Genomic DNA, 18,813 nt, shown 5'->3' with positions numbered 1-18,813 from the left:
ATCCCAATAGATTTGTGTACCAGACATGAGTGAAAAGTAAATGTGCACGGACACCTGAGTGTATTCACATCAAAAATCAGAGAAAGAGACAAAAAAGACACAATCTGATTGTGGTTCTGTGTGAGTGGTTCTGCAGGGTTAGAGGTGAGGTGCACAGCCGCAGGTTGGACAGGACCTTGTGGCCTCTCCCAGTGATAGATATGCTAATACCCTCCCATTCACTCCACTTCACTCCCTTTATTTCCCCCAATTAAAGCAAACGCCAGTGAAACTGTAATTAAGCCATGTCCAGGCAAAAGACTGCCTGCTGCTTTTAATGAAGCCCCATTGATTTTCCCTTTATTTGCTATTGGTCTCCCTATAACATCCACAGGCCTGAAATAAAAGGAAGTTAAAAGTGCAGCTCGTCCCATCCAGGCTGTACATTGTACCTGACTGTTTAATTAAAAAACCCAGAGACGATAGCTCTGAGCACATACAGCATAAAATATCATGTGTGTATGTAAATTTCTGTCTCTCATGCTCCTGTATGTGTGTGTGTGTGTGTGTGTGTGTGTGTGTGTGTGTGTGTGTGTGTGTGTGTGTGTGTGTGTGTGTGGCTGCAAATCAGGACCCCAGCTGGTCTGTGGGCTAATGAGTAGAACTACAGTGTCCCATCTCTTAAGTCTGAATGGGTGAGAGCTGGACAAGTATCCCAACAAAAGCGAGGCAGACTCTCTTATTTGTGAAACAGAGATGACCTTGTGTAATCAATACCGTGCAATTAAAAAAATGCAGGAACCAATTAGCAGGATTGAGCTATTGCTAGAGGCAAAAATGGTCTGATTGGAAGTCCGATGAGAGCACAATTAAAGATAAAAGGTTTGGTCAGGCAGAAGGGCAGAGTCAAACTGTCAATTGACTAGAATCACAGCTGGAGATACAGCCAGCGTGAAACTAAACTATATATTTCACTTAGAGGATTTGAATCTGAACTAGAAATGTTGGATGCTCTAGCAGCTGACGTATGAGAAATAGATGTTTTGCTGCTACTGATTTCAATGTTGATCATATTGTACAGTACATATAACAAAAATAATATCTTGAAATAATAAATATGACACTAAAAGGCTTTGTTGTCTTTGTCATCGATGCACATAAAGCTATAAAGCACATCTTTAGCCATCATTTTCATTTTTCTAAAAGTAGATATTGAGCGGCTCAGCTATATGTGTATATAAGTGTAGATCACGTGTTGGGCACAATTATCTTGGTATAAAATGTCTCGCTTATTGCTAAAGTAAGTTTAGTCAGGAGTGACTTGTGCACATCAGATGGGAAATAAGAGTCTTTGACGATTAGGCCCCCAATGTGATGTCCAGTAGATTTTGAAAAGGAAGGTGACGCCATGAGAACATATGGAGCCTAGATGCTGGTGGAGGTGATGGGTTGAAGGATATGACCCGATATGACAAACTGGAGGTGGAGGGGGGTCACAATGAAACTACAGCTGACAGCAGCAGAGAGAAGAACTGATGTAAAGTTTGATAACGACATGACTGGTCTATTTAATCGTGGCGAAATCTGATTGGTTTAACTGGAAGAGTAAAGGCTCATAGTCAGCTGATTGAGAAAGTGGAGGTCTTCCTGATTGAATTGAAGATGAGCTTAATCCAATAGAATAAAAATCTTAAAGCAACATTAACACATGTTTTTGTTTAAAGACATTTTTTCATACAAAGAATGACAAAATAATGAACAAGTCAACACTCATTGTTCTTTATCCATCTCTACATACAGAGACACACTGCTTGCTTCCACATGACGGCCTTTTGCTGCAGCATTTGCTTGTGTCAACTTGACTTGACAGGTGTGTAAGACAGGTGTCACCGTGAACTCTAAATGAGATCAGCTTTGCATGGTAACGTAACTGAGTGTGTGGAACTTGTTCAATCCTGGTGGGTCCATTCAAGTGCGTGTTAGAGACCTTGTCACAACCAAGAAGGTTGTTTAAAGATTCTGTATATTACATTTTGCCGTAATGGCATCCTGACCAGATAATAAAGTCTCACTTCCTACGTGTGTGTTGTGATCTTAGCTCCTCTGTTCTTTGTTTTGGTAGCCGGGCTGGCTGGGCATGCACGTTAATGCATGCGAGTTACAAGGTACAAGCTTTTACAGGTCTCTAACATTACTTGGAGATGGTTTTTCCTCTTCTCAACGAGTAAGTAACTTGATGGGTACATACCTTTACAGGCTAGAGTAGGCATGATAGCTAATAAGCTGTTACCGATATTATGAATTTGTTTTGAAAATGCTGGCATCGCTAGATGTCGCTGAATGTTGTATAATACGTTAAACAGCAACCTAGTTAATACCTAATTGCTACCAAATTGACATTATCCCGTCTGCTGCTGGTTTGGGAAAATACAAATGCAAGTACATTCAAAAATCTAAAGAACTGAATACTTTCCAAAGCATTAAAGAGGTTATGCTTGTGCCGGTGTCTGTCTGTTGGTTTGTCATCAGGATTACACGAAAACTACTGAACAGATTTCCACAAAACTTGGATGGAGGATGGCTCTCAGTCCAGAATAACCCCCATAACTTTTGGTGCAGATCTGGATAAAGATTTTTTTTCTCACTTTCGTTAATATTGCAAGATAGAGCATTTTTCAATAGTGCATGAATCTTGATAAAAGCAAAACAAAAACAACAGCATTTACGGAGGCTGTTATCTATGAATGAATCCCGATTAAAATCCAGATCTAGCTGATTTGAATATGTTTTATTTGATATTGGATTAACTTGATTTAATTAAAAGGGGCTGTTGGGCCTTGGTGGAGGTATGCACTCTGCTGAGTGCCACTCTAGTTTGATTTGCAATTCAAAAGTGTAGATTCTTGCAGCGACAGAAACACTGCGGCTTTGATTCATATACTTTATTGACTGCAAATTCAGTGGCATTACAGTCATTAACTCTGTAAAAGACAGTCCCAATCCTTGTTCTGTAAATCTGCAGCTCTTCCTGCTCGCTGTGGCTGCAGCTCTCTCTGTTGACTGTTGTGTTCAGTGACTGAGAGCACGTATAGTCATGAATCAACTGCACATGCGCAAGCCAGCATTCCTGACTGACTGCCGCGGTCGCAAGCTTCAACTTCTTTGATTTAGTCTACAGTATTTTATCTGATTTGAGGCCACTGATCTTAAAAACCCTGATTCATAAATTAAACTGTCTTATTAAATTTGTTTATACTGTTGTCTGATACCTCCTCATTCAAATTTCACTACCACGGACGACACACATCTCCCTTTCTTACATTAGGTGTGGATTTTAGAGGTGCAGCAGCATGAATAAACATCTGTTCAACTTCGTTCGAACCGTTTGCGTCAATTGAAAACATGTAAATACAGGAGCTTGTTTGAATGGCGTTCCCTCGGTGTAGCAGCTGGTTACATACTGGTCAAATAAAAAGGACACTCAGAGTAACTGTTAATAAGCAGCTAAAATGTAAAAATCATGTCGGTGTTGTAAATGTGTAAATGGTTTGACTATAGTCAGATAGTCTCACTTTCAATGACATCTTATCGCCACTTCTTCAGCACACATTTGGATATGCAAATCACTTATATATACATGCAAATTAGCACAACATGCAGCATGTCTCTGTTTCGGGCGGATTGAAAGGCTTCTGCTACAGTTTGTGTCACATTTCACATTTCTGCTTTTCTTTTAAAATTTGTCTCCTGTCCATCACAAGCAAAAGGAGGAAGTAGTTGTTATAGAGCCACAAAGTCTCTTTAAAAGACAGGAGGTCGGGGTGGTTGGATGAATGAAGCTCAAAGTGGGTGGTACTGGCCACCGCCTTACTCCCAGCCAATCATCTCAACTGAACTTTCTTTATGAGGCACTTTACACAACATAGTTGATCCAAAGTGCTTTACAGTGCACAGAGGAACACAAAAACAAGAGACAAACACAAGAGAGATGACAGAAATAAGAGTGATGATACAGTAAAAGTAATAATACATTATTATTGTTGTTATAGCAAGATCATATTGTAACAGCACCAGCAGCAGTAACAACAATAACAGAATAAAAATATGTGTGCAGTTAAAAGTTAAAATTTGACAAAGAATTAGGTAAAGCTAAAGGCTAATGAGTAAAAGTGTGTATTAAGATGGAGCTAAAGCAAGCCCAGTTAGTTAAATGGGCCCACCTGTCTGGAAGCTACCAGGCTAGCTAACACTAACAAGATAAGCGAAAGTCACCTCACTCAATTTACCCCAAACAGCCAGATACTCGATTCTTTCCGTTACCTCCTCTATGTACATTCATGAAGTACAGTGACGTTACATTTCTCCTCCATTAAGCAGTTGAATAAGAGAGTTATAGGACATTGCAGTGGCTCATTATGGAAGGCAAGAGTGAAAATAAATCCAGTTTGTAATCCCAAAAACTTAAAAAAACAACCTCTGTACCCCCCACTCCCTCCAAATCCTGCAGATCCACACCAAAACAATCTAAATGGATAAATAGCAATACAGCTAAGGGGAGAAATGTGGGGTGAACTGTCCTGTTAGTTAGTTAGTTCCCAGTTTCCCTTTTCTAAAACCAAGTCTTTACAGTGCATAAATCATCGACAGATAAAGTCACACTACTGAATGAGGCTTCAGATCAGAAAACGCTTGTATGTGTCGCAGGGTATTCTGTCATTTAATTTGGAGAACTTGTTGGACCCACCAAAATCTGTGATCCAAAATAAGCGAGCAGATATTACAAAAGCTGGATAAAGACTCCGAAGAACAAATCTTACACAACTGTGAGCAAATTACTTTTCAAATCCAAAGACCACTCTCAATTTGGACTTATTTTTCTCTGCTTGGACAAAAGTAATGAAGCGTGAATGCAGAAGATACATGCAGAGAGTGCTTTCACCACCCTTTTTTTCCTTTTTATTCAGTCAACTGGCATGTTAACGAGGCCAATATTAAAAACACATTTCTCAATACGCCGGCCTGTGTGTAGCATTGTAATGGGTATCACATCAGAATTGAAGGCACATTAGTTTAAATGCGGTGCAGAAGCTTCTTGCTCATGCCTCCCATGCCTGAAATGTGCACTGAAATTACCCCAAACGAATATCACCCTCTAATGGATTAATAGCAAGATTTGATAAAAAGCTATTATGAAGAGTAAACCAACAACAAAGAAAGATCAGGATGGCGGAGAGACAGAAAGAGAAAAAAAAAAAACACAGATTGGTGCACCAAGCTTAATGGTTTTCCACCTGGGGAAAGAGTAATTTAAACACATATATTGTGCTCTTATTGAGTACATTTTGTCTCGCTCACCACAGAAAATGGCTCCAGCCTTCTTTTTTTTTTTTGGTCCCTTGATGAACAAAAGAAGCCACACAAAGGAACAGAAACATTTTAAAGCCCGGCATCATATCTACAGAAGACACCGTCAACAAGCTCCCCCCCCCCCACCGCCCTCTCCTTTTTGTCTCCCCTTTCTCTCCACTAAGTAACCACCCTTGTTATATAATTAAAAGCACAAGTAGTTAATGCAACTGTTGTCCTGCGAGCCTGTCTTCCTTTAAACTGGTTTGGGCACCGGCCAATGCGGAGCACGTCACTGTTGAGTAAAATTAACAAGCTTAATCCAAATGCAAACCTCTGGAGACAGATATGAAATGCATTTTCAATAACAAGAGGCTGATAATGTACTTCTCTTTCTCTGCCAACCCCCCCCTCCCCTCATCTTCCCCCTGCCCTGCTGTTTTTCTCCTCCTTCCCCTCCTTTTCATCCTCCCTAACAGATCTTCCGATAAATTAACTGCTTTTTAGTTTGCAGCTCCGGTCCCCATTAATCCATATGGGGAGAAGTGTAGTCAAGTTACACTAGAGAGGAGAGAACTGGTACATTTTAGCGATGCAATTAGGGCCCATTAGTCTTGGCTTTAATTAGAAGGCTGGAGCGTTGATATTTCAAGTGCTGGTTTGTGCTGGTGTTGTGTTTCCCCGCAGCGTCGCTCGTCTCCGTCCTGGAGTAGGAGTCTGTCTGGCGCGTGTGCCGCTTTCAGCTTTCCTTATTCTGTTTCTATTCTGAATCTGCAACTATACTTTACCTTTAAGGTTCAGCTGAAAATCAGAGAGATGTCATGTCTGATCAAGGGAGAACACATGGGAAAAGGACATTGAGGAAAGCTGGTTAAACATGGGCTGCATTAGACGAAATTAGAGGTGTTAATGTGCCAAAAGGGAGAATTACAAGAACTGCAGGAGAGAGGAAGAGAGCAAGACAGAGGAAAAAACAGTGAGCGAGAGATGAGTGAGGAGTTAAAACCTGAAGCCTCAAAGTCAAATTGATCTGCTTGAGGTGCCACATTTAATTGTTAGCCAACAGACAGACATGACATCTTAGCTCCGCTGCTCTCTCCCCGGCCACATTAGCCGACCGCACCGCTTCATGTTCACAGAGTGGAGGCAGACAGTCTGGAGGAGGAGCAACAACACTCACCGTCCCTCCATCCTCCTTCCTGACTCATCACTGCTCCTCTCAGGACTCTCAGCCCGCAGCAGCAGCAGGGACAACAGGAAAGGTCACGGCATGACCAAAATCATGGGGCCGATTGACATTTCTCTCCTGGTTTATATGGCGGATTTGTCCAATTCATGCATAAAGATGTGAAATCTTACTGTACGGATGTCAGGAGGAAGACGCACGGCTGCCCTTGTAAATGATGAAAAATCAGTTTAAATTAAAACATCAACAGGATTTTTCAACTAGAACCGCTCCATCCTGCGCCTCCCACCACTCCACTCGCTCACGTTGCCAGGAATAGTTTATTAAAAACAACTGAGCTCATTAGAGCCAATTAAGTCATGATTCATCTGTTTAGATAAACAAGCGGTGGCATGGCATTAATGTGATAAGCAGTCTGTTTAGACTGCGCACGTGTTTGCACACATGCACACAGAAACAGACGCACACATTAGGTAAAACAGACACGTTTAGCTCTGCACGGTGGAGCTGCGAACAGAATAAGAACTTATAAAGGATCGTCGCGATCAGAGGTGGCAAAAGTACACACATTCTGTACTCAGGTAGAAGTACAGATACTGAATCAACGTCTTTACTCAAAGTATAAAAGTCAAAAGTATTCCTCTTAAGGACATTTCTACCAGACATGTCTGTGCAAAGCTAACTGAACCTCAGGTCATATTGATGCAACTCAAAGACTATTCAACGTAAAGGTAGAATCAGTAGGATTCATCCAAGCTGTTCGTAAACACACCACAAAGATCTCCAGAGACCAGGCTCATTCCCAGGACCTGAAATTTTCAGTTGGTAAAGCAAAATAAGAAAATCCAGGCAGAGAGCTGCAGGGTCTGCAGATACGAGATACTAACACACCTTTCTCCCCATTCGAGTCTCCCTCCCTGTGTGCGTCCATCTTGTTACGTGTCTTTTTCGTCATTCTGTCTTGCCTGCGTGATGTGCACCGGTTGGTTAATCAGTCTTGTGATGTTGGGATGGCAGCGTGCAATGATGAAAGATGAAAATATTTGATGATGCCCCTCGAAAGTACAGATGTTTGTGTTAAAATGTAGGATTTTTACTCTGGTCATGACGGCACTTTTGAATGAACAGTCAAAATTATTAACAGCGTCATTTATGTACCTGCTCTGTTTAGTTCAGCAAAACATCTGTAACTCTGCTTATGAGGCCATTTTTGAAACAAAGTAGTAAACACAGTAAAGTTACGTCTTTTAACCTAATATTCATGTATTACAGTACATTTTCGAACAGTACTTGTTCTAAGCGTAGCTGCTATATTTTACTAAAGAGGTATCTTTAAATATAGTTAATTCATTAATTAATATTAATTATGTTAATTAATATTAATTAACTGCAGCCAGCCTACTTCTTTCTTATTAATTAACTGCAATATTAATCTCATTAAACTCTACTTTTACATTGCTATTTATTATTAGTTAGGTTACATTACATTAGTGGTCGGTTAATGAATATACAGTTTATGTATTCACATAACTCCTGCTCGTCTTTTTTTTTACTGTTTCATGTATCGTCTTGTTAACACACAATAAAGGTAATAAGCAGTCCTTACAAAGCTGTATTGTGTGTGACATCTGCTTCACACTGCAGAACCTGTTCAGTCTGCTCAAGGCACCGTCTGTAACAGAAGTTATCCTGCACTCAGACGACAAACCTGTAACCTTCCCAGATTACAACACACCCTCGACACTTCCTTATCGCTTCATCTAAAGCTAACTATTTTCCCATAGTGGTTTTATCTTTCCTTTGAATATGTTGTACAATCTAATCAGACTTCCACCGGTGGCCCGGCAGCTTCCCCCCCCCGGCAGTAGGCTGTCAGCCCGTTCACGGACCTGTCGTGGCCCTCACGCTGACAGGCCAAGAGTAGGCCCCAGGGGACGAGGCAACCCAAACAACAAGAATCTATGGTGTCTTAGCGTCAGTGTGTGTCTGAGTGTGTCAGAGTGTGTGTGTGTGTGTGTGTTTTCAAATCTGTGAGGAAAACAGGATTGTCATCGTGACATGGAATAGTGAAGAAGATCTTATATTGTTGATAAGTTGTTGGTCAGGATTTTAACTGTCAGCTATGAACAGAAGAGGGAGAAGTATTCAGATCTGTTACTTCGGTAAAAGTACCAGTACTACAGTATACTGTGAAAATACTCCACTACAAGTGAGTCATGCAAAACCTCACTTAGGTAAAAGTATATAAGTATTGTCAGCAAAATGTACTTAAAGTATGAAAAGTAAAAGTACTCATTGTGCAGTTAAGTGTTCTTTTACTTAAATATCCAATGTTTTTGGGTGGAATAGCAGTTAGCAGGAGCTAACATGAGCTTTAGATGTATGAACTTTAAGGCCAAATGTTTGTGATTTGTTAAGAAAGAAAAACAGGCTTGTGGTTTGAGCGATGGTGAGGTGAGAAGAAAATCAACGTCGCCCATCTACAGTAGAAGTGCTTCTGCGCAAGAATATCAAACTTTATACCAAAATAAAAAAAACACACACAAACATCAATATGGGTCAAGATAACCTGCTTTCACAGTCGACAGTTTTTACGGTCGCTCTGCAAAAGTAACATAGCGCACCTTTAAACCTCCTATTTGTAAGATCATTGAGTATCATTCCCAACTTGTCACATACTCTCGCTTGATGGCATCTGACCCAACCAACAATCCCAAAGCGAGCGTCAGAATCTGACGAGTTGAAAAGGAGACTCAAAAATCAGCTCTCTGCTTGTTGCATATATCAACTCACTTGTGATGGTCATGGAAATACTGAATATCTGATCTGATAATCAGCCAGGCTGACAACCGATCAACCCATAGTTTATGCATAATTAACTTTTAACTGTACATTTCATACCTAATTACATTTAATATCAGATACTTTAAGCGCTATTCATATGGGTGACTTTCACTTGTACTGGATGTAACAGTGCCTACATGTGCTGTATTGTTCCTGTCAAATAAACTAATAAATAAAAAAAAATTCTACTGTACTCGTGTCTTGGAGTAGAAGTATTAAGTTGTACAAAATGGAAATACTACTCATTAAAGTACAAGTGCCACAAATTCATACTCAAGTACAGTACTTGAGTAAATGTACATGTCAATGTTACATTCCACCACTGGTTATAAATATATTCCCTTAATACACATGACTGTTTTAAGAGAGTTTTCAATTACAACCACACTGGCAAAACCACGGTTTCATCATCCGTCTAACACGACAGTCCAGGGTAAAACAGAAAATGTGTCAGAGTCAGGAGGGTGACTGTGTCCATTATTCAGCCGGTGAATCTTTGGCAGCTGGGAGCAAGGCCGAGACCAGAGCTCCTTCATGTCTCTGTCTGTTTACAGGGCAAGCAAATCAAAGATGCGTCTCATTTCAGAGGCTGTAAAAGTGCGCCTGGGGATGGATCAGGTGTCTCTGATACATCCAATCCTCCCCGAGCTGCCTCTACTTACAGGCTACCAATCCATGTATCCTCCAAATGAACACTGCAAACAAGCAGTATAATTAAGTGTCCTCAGGTATAAAGAGTGTTATCTTTTCAAGTTAGCTAAAAAATGTCTTCAGGGTCATCATAGCTGCGTGTTGCGTTCCTGTTCACTGAATCAGACTAAACACTAATTTAGAGGCGGCAACCGACAACCCTGAATATTGCGAAATGATAATCGACTGAAGCTGGAACATTTCCGGGTTTACCAGATATGACACTTTAAACTTTCCACTGCAACAGTAACACAAACAGGGCATATCAGTTTATCATATGCAGCTCTATGAGTCCTTTTAGTGCATCATAGCTATGGGCTTTTTCCCCTCATTACATGGGGGAAAAAAAGGAAAATCAATGGAGGTTTTCTGTTGAGTTTTCCCTTTCAATATTTTGTTTCTTGTGGTGTATTTATTTCCTGAGTGGTCACGAATAAAGCCCATCTAATCGAAACATCAATTTATTATCTGAAAGTGCTTGTTCGAGAAAAAAAAACAAAAAAAAGGTTACATTTTTTACTGGAAATTTCACAGCCTCACATCCGCTGCGGCGTCGCTCGCACAAGCTGCCTGAAATGAAATATGACTTAATGTTTTCAATGCACTTTCAGTCATCAAAGTTCTCGGGGATTTCATTTCTGTGGCGGTAAGTGAAGGAGCTGTTGGCTTGTCTGTAGTTGAGTGATTTAAAGTCGTGGAGAGGACGTGTCGGCTGACTGGATGAGACAGTAGCGGTCCTGGCCAGGCGTCTGGGGCACGCATCTCCTGACATTCATCCTCCTCCTCCTCCCAAAGATGGCAGGGTGGGAAACAGCAGCATGGACGGGCCCATTACAGACAGCCAAGAGGCCTCCATTTACAAATATTTTTTTGTAAATACCATATCATGTTCTTAACACAGCAGCTCCCCTGGGCTGTGCAAAGAGCCCTGCGAGAGTATGGGTGGATGTCAGTCTTGGGGCCTGTATCGAGCTGCAGGCATCTGGAGGCTGGAGGTGTCCGTCCCATGTTCATGAGGGCAGGGAGCCTCCATGGGGGATCCTGCCTTCTGCTGCTTGAAGAGATTAAGAGATGGAAGCAAGGCCTTTTCTCCCCCCCCCTAACACACACACCTGCCACCACATGGACACACACACATTATACACACAACACGTGGCGGCTCTCTTTCTTTCCATCCTTTCCTCCCCCGTCTACATGGACACACATGGTCTCACACACAGCCACACACCCCCCCTCCTGATTAGATCATAATGGACGACTGATGTCCCCGAGACCCTCAGGACCTCCCCAGGGAGCCCTCCAACTCTGACCCCCATCTCCACCCTGCACGCCACCTTCTTAAAACACACTAAATAACCTTTCATTTGACAGCAGCGTGAATGAAATTCAGCTTAGAGCCGCATCATTTGCCCTGGACCATAGAATATTGATAAATGAATCATTGTCTTGTTAGATTTCTCTCTGCCTTTTTTTTCTTACGGCTAAAAGAAAAGGAGATGCAGGTTGTGATGAGCAGATTATGTGATTATTAAACAGCTATTGTTACATTTGGTCCATGATCACATTGATGACTTGAAGGGACTTATTTCCGTCATTCTTGGTAGTAACATGCACAATAGTACGGAAGCCCTGAGCCATTTTCTAAGTCGGATCCAAATTATTTTCTCTCCTGTGTTTACTTGAGACCTGGTGAAAAAAAAGGTCTTGCCAGGATAATCTTCCTAAGTTCCTTAATTGTCTGTGAAATCTGTGAAAACAGGTGGAAAAAAATCTTCTATGTGTGAAACCAAATATGTATTTCCTCCGGGAAATGTTCTTCAAAGATGGAAAAAAAAAAATAATGAACTTAGAAAAAACAGCAAAACAGGTGAAAGAAGACAAATTATTGGAGGATTTTTTTTTTCCATGCAGAAAACAAAATTCCATGTGTGAAACCAAGTGGGAAAAAAAATTCAGGAGGGGAAAAAAAATATTCAGAGGTGGTAAAAAAAAATGTTTTTTCCCACCTGGTTTCACACATGAAAAAAATGTTCTGCTGAAAAAAATTCTCCTGAAACATTTTTTTCCACTTGGTTCCACGCTTGAAAATAAATCCTGTTTTCACAGATGAAAAACTTACAAAGATTATTTTGGCAAACATTTTTTTTTCCCCCACCAGGTCTCAAATAAGTTAGATGAGACTTAGTAAATGGATCACCAGAATAAAAATTGTTTTTCTCACTTGCCCCTCAGGGCGTACCATTAGTCATCACCACTTCAGGGTAAAAGACTTGAATATCAGTTAAAATTGTGGGCTAAGTTCAGTCCACTCCATGTTGTTAATGTGATATTTCCATGCGCAAGTCCACAACGGCAAATAAACATGAATTTATAAGAGCAATTGGGCCCATGCCGCCATAGAGACAATATCCGTCAGATTCATCAGAGCAGGCAATTAATCACCTCACTCTAAAATAAACAAAACAGGGATCCTAAACATGCGCCTATTAAATCAGCAAGCGGGGCTGGATGGCTGCTTTTAGATGCAACGTTTACGTGTAATTATCTTCTTATATAATTAAGTGCATTCAGTTAACAAGCATCTTGCTAACGGGCCACATTGCTTACCCAAACGAGCGGCGGGCAGCCCAGAACGCTGAGTGAGTGAGTAATTAGAGCTCAGCATGCCGGTGTTAATGGAAGTGAAATCATCACCAGAGAGAGGCAGGGAGGGAGGGAAGGAAAGGAAAGGAGGGACAGATCAGGAAAGGTGAGGCAGCAAAGGAAGCTTCAGAATTTGGGATGTTAATGGATAAGGGGGAAGTTTGAAATAGCTGAGTGGATGTAGTCGTCACATTTTTTTTGGTTTGATGACCCCCAAATTTCAACACCGCTGAAATTAATATCACTCAACATGAAGCTACATTTTTGCAGTTAAGTCGGAATACGCTGCACCAACTACTTCAGAATGAGCAAACATACTGAACCTGAGCACTTAATCTCAAACTACAGCATAAACCAACGGACTTTGAGCACTGATTAGCTTAGCTACATTCTCTGTTTGATTATAATGTGTTGAAAATAAAAGAAACAAAATACTGACCCAAGATGAAGACTTGATTTCAGTAGACATCATTAGACTCCCTGCATCAGTCTGTCCCTTAACAGAATAGTTCCACATTTTAGAAATGACCCCTATATGCTGTCTTCGCCAAACAACTTTAGAAATTACGTTAATTTATTCCCACATTTTTTTCTGATTTACTTTGTTCAGAAGCAGCTGCATCCAGTCTCTATTGTGTGGTTTGGTTTAGGCAACAAAGGCACTTTAAGGTCAGCAAAAGATTGTGGGTTCAATTAAATGTTCATAAAGTGTTTTTGCATTAAACCAGACCAAAACGATCCAAACCTTCACACAGGCAGTCCATCCCTGAAATGTTCAGGGACATTTACCACATTGGTAATGTGTGAATGGGAGGAGGGATCGATATTCAGGGAAATACCACCAATTTTCTTCTTTAAGAACTAACATTTCAGGGAAAATGCCATTACAGCTGCGTTGTGAATGAAAGCAGTAAATTGCACGGACAAGGACATAAAGGGTTAAGACGCTTTCATGTGGAGTGAGCCAATCGATCACAAGACTCCGGCGTTGAAGTATTTAAGTCTGCGACTTGTTTACAGTTGCTTGATCCAAGTAGATCATGAAAAACACTACCTGTCTCACAACCATGGTGAATATTAAGTACATTACAAGAACACTGGCACCGGACAAAAACAGCTTCTTTTGCTGCTATGTTCCCAGAAATAATCATCTGAATTGAGTTTTATGGTAGATGTTTTTTGTTTTTTTTACCTTTGGACAGAGCCAGGCTAACGGTTTCCCCCTAATTTCAGTCTTTATGCTAAGCTACTGCATGCTAACCATCTCCTGACTCCAGCTTTATAAAGAGAGGTATCAAGGTTCCTATCTAACTCTCAGCAAAAAAAACTAACACACATATTTCCCAAAATGTTAAACTATTCCTCTAAGAAACTTTGACAGAGATATTCGAATTTTAAAATCTGCCATATTAGTAACTAGAGTCTTCATGTCCTGTGTGCAGAAAGGTGAGTTTTACATGACCCGTTAATGTATAGTGATATAACCATTCAAAAAAACAATGGTGAGTGACTGGTGTGTTCTACTGATGTGATCTTTTCAGCCAAATACGTGTCTTTGATTCCATACTGCAGAGCCATGAGCTCATCCAGCCTCGGGCAACGGAGGGGACAAGGGAGTGAACTTTGTCACACTCTCATCTGCTATATCACTTACTTATCTGTCTGGGAGAGAAATGTATGGACATTTTTTGATTCCAGGTGTATTCCTGGCCCTTGTCCTTGTCGTCTTACTCATGATACAGGAGCGTAAAGAGCTGAAGATTTGTAGAATATGAACGAAGATGATTGGATGGATTGTTTTCTCTTGCCCTAGTCGAGAATAATTTGCTAACTGGAATGCTTAAATTGAATTTTATTACTCCAACAGAAGAAGGCATGGATGCAAAAAAATCATTTTAATTTTACAGTAAATTTACAGTAAATTACTAGCTTATAATTATAGTAAAGATGAAAACCACAGCAATATATTGTATTTCTACAGGAACCCTGACACAATTTTACTGTGAAAATACAATCATGTGATGTAAAATGACAGTATGATACTGTAATAAGCATCTGTAGTTATTGTAAATATAAAGAATTACAGTAATATGACAGCAATATGAGTATTGTTATGTTAACCCAGCCATATAGCGTTTAAGATTAGCCTGTTGTTAGCATGCGTACCTTGTTGGACCATTTGAAGGCCTGTTGTTAGCATGTTAGCATGTACACTTTGCTGTAAAACTACACCATTTTTTCTAAGTAACTGTATGTTGCTGTACCCTAATTACAGTATTTACTTGTAATGCACCAGTTTTACTTCAAATTCACAGCAGTTTACTGTAATATCCCAAATAATTACCCATCATGCATCGCAAAAGCCTAATGACAGCGTGACTTTAATGTTTCGGGTATAAATTCTGTATACTGACGAATATTTTTGGCTAAGAAATCCAAACACACTCTCTCCAGTTCTTCGCCTGCAGCTCCACATCACAACAATGGACAACCGCCTTCACATGTCATGTCAAAACCACAACCTTTTCAGCGCTCACCTCACTTTGTCAATCCTGTCACAACCCGGCCACATAACCTTCTAATTCCACATATAAAATCCTTAATACCCTCAAAGTCAACACCATTGTTTGGGTCTATGTTGGTAGGTGGAACCCAAAATATAACCGGGCCAGCGAGGGTTCAGAGCCGCACTGAATGGCTGCCAAAGTTCTCCACACAGCGTCAATTGGAACAGCTTCCAGTGAAATTATGATACAAACTATGCAGCAAGTGAGTAAGGTATATCAGGTCCCTTTGTCCCGGCGCTTTCTATTGAGTTCAATAAACACTTATGCACTCTAAAGGACTCAAGCTCAAGAAGGGACAATGGCTCCCTTCAGAACTCGACACCAGACCTTTAACAATACAAAAATACTCTATCCTCCAAAGACTAATTGATGTTATTCGCCTTTTGATAAGTCAGAGGTGGGCAGACGTAATAGTAAAGAATATACGCACTGCTTTTGATGGCCCGTAACCTGAGTAACTGGACTACAAAGAGCGAGAGACAACAAAAATCCTCCGTTTTTGGTTGCTTATCACCAAAGCCACGATCAGTTGTGTTTTCAGGGCAACAAGAGTGTAATTTGAATAGGGACCGACTCTAAAAGGGGAATCGCCGCTGTGTGCTTAGAGGACTTGGAAGCGCCGGCCACTGGCCTGTGAGCATATTGGTTATTGATATTCTCTCTCTGTGTCACACACACTGCATCTGGCCTCTGAACACAACGGCTGAAAAAGCCCTCAGAGCCAGGGTGAAACAAATACATTTGCACTTTTTTCTTTGGCAGCTGGAGCTGGCAGGTGAAATTGGTGGTTGTGGAGGCCTGACAACTTGGCTGCAGTGCCATCTACTGGTGACAGACACCAGGGCTGAGACGACCTCAGCAGGGAGAATGAAAACAAACAGTAGAAACAGCAGAAAATGCTCATATTCAAGCTGATTAGGTGTCATATTTTTATCTCGTACGATCAACTTGCATAAAAACGTAATTCAAACACAAAAAAACATGTATTTTATTTTAGAGCTGTGTGGGCCACATCTCATATCTCTCGTATGCTGAAACGATGTATGTGCCATCAGGGACCAAAAAAGGAGGGGTTGCGGTGGAGGGCAAGAGAACGACAAAAGGATCTAAACTTCGACTAAACTGTTAGCGAGCCCTCCAGGGAACCAGAGAAGTTTAAACTTCACCAAACCACAAGACGTGGGGGAACTTCAGCACAAAAGCACCATTTAAAAAGGCCTTTCACTGCAGATGACAAGTCTAATTGAGGCCGTTGATGCACCTGGCAGTAAAAAGTAGCCCTTCAGTCATGTGACAGCCCCAGACACACAATTCACTCTGTGCACGTGTAATACAACATGTAGCACTAAATATATGTGTGTCGGAGAAAAAACCCATGCACATATGGCTCTGTGTTTGATCTATTTATATGCTATTTTTCTCCTTTACCATATTGTCATCTCAGCGTCTTTATCAGCCTTCAGTCAAGAGTTTTCCCCACAGCGTGCGAAGATCTGCAATATATCACTAACCGCCACAATGAAATGGGACGTTAAGGCTGCGATGACATCATGCAGCGTGCCCCGAGGACAAATATAGATCATGTTTATCTTGAACAGATGATTCATTTGTGACATGGTAAAAAGATCTCCGCTGACGGCTTGAGAAAATGTCCAACTGATCGAGTTTGGGTTTGTTTTTTTTGAAGTACAAAATTCAGCATTAAATGCTCCTTTATTTTCTAAAGATGGAATATTTTAAATAGATGTTTGTACATGTTTTGTCTTCGGTTGTTGGCGAGCCAAAATTGCACATTGATTAACAATTAAACAACCAAGCTGCGAAAAGAGATTATTATGAAACTTAAACTACAAAAATAGATGAGGGACAAAAACAAAAGGCATAATGCAATCTCTCTTATACTTCAGTTTTTTTCACATCTTGCCTCCCTCCTCATCCCCCGAACCCTTGGGAAGCAGCACTCCAAGGTCTTTCATTTGAGCTTGTATTATGCCCCCGTATCTCTGCTCATTTTTCATCCGCATTGCATTAAGTATTGATATTGATTTCTTGTAAATGGTGGCGAAATGGATGGCTCGCACTTTTTTGTGTTATTGTTCTGCAGCACTTGTAGGTAATTTATTATGGCTGAGGGTCCGGTGAGGCCTCCCAGTTCTGTGTCCCTCCTCCTGATGGAGCGTGCCAACCCGGCTAACAAAACACACCGTGCACTGAAAGGCCACTCACGAGGAGAATGAAGCATGAAGAAAGTGCGTATGCACACTAGCACCAGCGTCACTCTCACCCTCAACATCGCTCACATTCATGGTCCACCATAAACCAGCACACATGAGAGGGTCCCTTGGAAAACACACAGCAATAAAGTGAAAAGCGCTAACTTTACAGGCATTTCTCAATCTTAACATGAGAGTTGTGCAGTGGGCAACTATTTTATTTCTCCTTTCCTCCTATTTTTGAATATTATTCTTTTTAGTGCTGTAGCAGCACTTGTACTGAAATCCATTCCCAGTTTTGTGACAAAGCGTGGCCTTCTTGACAAACTGGAGTGGTTTACTTGCATTGTCATCCTGGCCAATTTCTTTTCCCTGCTGCCGCGGCCCCAGCAGTCTATTTGCATTTCAATAGCCTCTCTGTCTGCCTCTATATTGCCTGATATTATGTCTGCCTTGTATGAATTCGAATTCAATGTCTGCATCTGCTGTTCCACTCCCAAGCAGTCCTCGTAAAAGGTGAAACATGAAATAAGGCTCGCAGGCGAAAGACATTGATGGTGTGTGATGATGTAAACCGAGACAAACGCGTTATGGGTGCTTGTATATGGATTTCCTTTAATACAAAACCTGTTTACATACATGTTCTGCTTTTACATAAAACTGCAACAGAAAAACCTCATAGCAAAGTGATTGTATGATACCCATGGCCCTTAATAGAACTATTAGGCCCACCTATAGGTTTTCACTCTGTCATGCTCTTTCAGCTATAGCTGCAGAGTAAGATCTGAGGCACAGAAAGGCGCTGCGGTAAAACCGATACGTCCTGTTTACCGTCTCTGTCACCACAGCACCAGCACTTGGCCACAAACCCTGGCTGGTGCCACAGTGTCGGACACCCCGGGTCACATGACCCGCACCAGAGTCCCGCGGAGGTCCCTCAGGTATCCCAGAATCCCCTCCTCTCTGGCTGACTCTCTCTCTCTCCCCTTCTCTCTCATACACGATGGGATATATGGGATGTCAGAAGGCCACAGGCAGCTAATGTTAAAGGCAGGAGGATTTACTGGAATTGCTGCTTTTAAAAGATATAAAGCACCAATGGCTGATTAATCTCCGTTCATGGGATATTGGAGAGACGATGTAAAGAGGAATATCAGTTGAGCTGCACATCCTGTGCTCCTTCTAGCAAACTGTGTTTTGAATTTCACCTTGAGGCCACCATGAAGCAACCGATACTTTCCAATAACTAGAAGATTTTTTTCTTTTTTGTTGTTTTCCCTGATATTTAAATGAAAGCATAAAAAACTTGCTTCGTTTTTAGTCACAGGCATAAAGGCATGTTTCT

The 18,813-nt window shown here is 41.1% G+C and overlaps 1 long non-coding RNA gene across 1 annotated transcript in view; it reads right to left on the bottom strand.

Annotated features, from left to right (window-relative positions):
* The window catches only part of LOC311270662, a 61,558-nt gene that overhangs the window by 4,851 nt on the left and 37,894 nt on the right, over positions 1-18,813 (bottom strand). The gene's annotated exons all lie outside the window — the stretch shown is intronic.

The sequence above is a fragment of the Pagrus pagrus genome, assembly GCF_965226575.1.
Source record: "Pagrus pagrus genome assembly, chromosome: 15".
Taxonomy (NCBI): Eukaryota; Metazoa; Chordata; class Actinopteri; order Spariformes; family Sparidae; genus Pagrus; species Pagrus pagrus.
The sequence above is the reverse complement of the archived record's forward strand: the minus strand, read 5'-3'. Positions and strand labels throughout refer to the sequence as shown.